This window comes from Pteropus medius, unplaced genomic scaffold (genome assembly GCF_902729225.1).
Source record: "Pteropus medius unplaced genomic scaffold, Ma_sr-lr_union100, whole genome shotgun sequence".
Lineage (NCBI taxonomy): Eukaryota > Metazoa > Chordata > Mammalia > Chiroptera > Pteropodidae > Pteropus > Pteropus medius.
The window spans coordinates 6,217,272-6,220,247 of NW_024352784.1; positions in this window are offsets into that span (position 1 = coordinate 6,217,272).

Consider the following 2,976-nt stretch of genomic DNA (forward strand, 5'->3'; position numbering starts at 1 on the left):
AAGGAGATAAAAATGATCAATACGAACTCATATATTCAACCTTATTACCCCTGCCATGTACTTGCCACATATTATCCATTCTCATGACAACCCCATGAGGTAAGTAAATCCCCTATTTACAGATGAGGAAATCGAGGGTACTGAGAAGTGAAACAATGTACCAGGCAGCTAGGAAGTGGCAGAACTGGGGTTTGCACCTCAGTTTTCTGGTTCCAGAGTGTGTGCTCATGACTGCTATATCATACAGATAAATACAGTTTATAACTTACATTGCTGTCTATATGTTTTATATATATACCGGGGAACCTGGCAAAGCTGAAGTTGGGTGGGGAGGGGTGTCAGCAAAGGCTTCCCTGAGGAAGTGATGCATGAGTTAAGATGGAAGGATGGCATTTACAGGCAATCAATTTTTGACTGGTGCTAAGGCTACACTATGAGAGAAAGAATAGTCTTTTCAACAAATGGTGCTGGGACAACTGGATAGCCAATAAGTCCATGAAAGAGTGAGGGTGGGGTCATGACTACCAGCTCAGGGCAGGGCGAAAAAGGCCAATAAGCCCATGAAAAGATGCTCTGACATTTGAACCATCAGAGAAATGCAACTCAAAGCCACAATGAGATACCACTTCATACTCACTAAAATGGCTATTAAAAAACGCAGATAATAAAAAGCATTGATGAGGATGTAGCGAAATTGGAACTCTAAAACACTGCTAGTTGCAATGGAAAATGTTGCATTCTCTGTGGAAAATAGTCTGGCAGTTCCTCAAAAGGTTAAACATAGAGTTACCGTGTGATCCAGCAATGCCACTCCTAGGAATATATGCAAGAGAAATGAAAACATATGTCCATAAAAAAATTTGTCCATGAATGGTCATAGGAGCGTTATTCACACCAGCTAAAGTGCGAACACAACCTAAATGTCCATCAACCGACGAATGGATAAATAAGATGCGGTGTCATCCATGCAACGGAATATTGTTAAGCGGTGAAAAGAAATCAGGTACATATGTATATATAGATGCTGCAACTTGGACGGACCTTGAAAACATTACGCTAAGTAAAAGATGCCAGTCACAAAAGATCACGCGTTGTATGATTCTGTTTATATAAAATGTCCAGGATAGCCAAATCTATAGAGACAGAAATTAGATTAGTGGTTGCCAGATTGTGGGGTGGGGGCAGTGACTGCATATGAGTCCAAGGTTTTGGGAGGGTGACGCAAATGTTCTCAAATTGGTTGTGGGGATAGTTACCCAAATCTGTGAATATACTCAAAATCATTGAATCGTATACTTTAAGCAGGCGAATTATATGACATATGAATTATATCTTAATAAGGGTGTTATTCTAAAAAGACAAAAGGAGGAAGAGGCGTTAACGATGAACGTGGGAGGCGCCGCAGCTTGGGGTACGCGTTCTAAGCTAAGGAAACTGCCAGGCCAGGGCCCTGTGGCTGGGAGCCGGGCACGCTTAAGAAAGTAAAGCTGACGATGTGGCAGGAGCTCACAGAGTAATGGAGGAAGAAGGGAGAGAAGAGGCTGGAGGGCCCGCGGGACCAGGCCACCCAGGGCCTTAAGGTCTGTGGCAGGGTCTCAAGTGCACATGGAGGCATAGCAGAGCGAGGCTCTCACCTAATGCAGGTGATGGCTTCCCCGCTCATCCACGTGGGGGAAGCCTGGAGCAAAGTCTTGGAGGAACTGCGTGAATCGTCAGGGTTAGAAGTCTCTCTGAAGGACAGGCTTTGCAGCAGAGCCAAGGTGTAAGTCCCAGCTTTGTCACTTTTGCCGTGCGACTCTGGGCTAGTGATTTCCCCTCTCTCAGAGACCCAATTTCTGCATCTGTACAGTAACGGCTCTCCCTGTTCTACCTTCCTCACAGGGCCATGCAGTGGTGGGAATGGCCATGCAATGGCGCCCAGCACTTTATAAAGAAAGTTTAAAAACACAGACAAAGGTCATGTGTTTTTAAACAGCTGGCTTCTTTCTGAATTCCAGGGTCGGCTGAGAGCCACTGCACCCCTGCTCTGGGGATGATAGGGTTTTACCGAAGAGCTGGCTCTAATCCTGAGATTGGAGGGAAAGCCTTGGGCCTGCAGGCCACTCCTCCCCAGCCCCAGGGCACTCGGGGATCGGGAGTGGGAGACTGGGGCAGACAGGCTGTGTCTATGGCCTTGGAGCTGACTAATCCGGGGCAGGGAGGCAGGCGGACTGCTCGGTAAGGCAGGGCCGAGAGAGGATTCCTTAGAGAGGAGCAAAGTCTGAGGCCTTGGCAGCTGGAATCTGTTCGCTTGCTCTTTGAACAAACACTGCGGCCTTCTGTGCAACCTTAGAGATCATTCCAGTCTCATACAGGCCCTGGGTTTGTAGATGCAGCTGAGGCCCAGAGTAGGGGAAGCCCAATATAAGGCCTCATGGTCGATAAGCGACAGAGGAAAATCAAGAATCTGGGAAAAGTCAGAAAGAAAAGGGGCTTGAAGGTCTTCCGGTCCGACCCCCACACTGCACACACAGAACAGAAGTCCATAAAGCTCAAATCAGCCTCGGTTATAAGGACAGTCCAGCCTGCAGACAGAGGTGGGCCAGGTGACCCATGCTGCCCACGATGTTGCTGCCGTCCCGACCCTGAGGCCTCCTCCTCAGAAATGCAGAAGGGTACCTCGGCGTCTTCCTAATTCCCATGCCTTGTCCTGGTCACCCCACCATGCACTTCCCTGTAAAGGGCTTTTTCACCCTGTCCTCCCATCCCCACCCCCGACACCTCTCCCTTTGATACCTGGAGGCTGTGTTCCTAGGGTCAGGGCTGAGCCCAGGATCTGGCACCATATAACCGTGCTGTCTGTGTCCCAAACAGAACTTGTTACTGGGCCCCAGTACCAGTCCTCTCCCTCTAGTCTCTGTCAGGATGGACACCGTCACCCATCTTGCTGTGCCCAAGCCAGCTTGACCCCTGAGGTCACCGGCTGCTCCCTCTTTC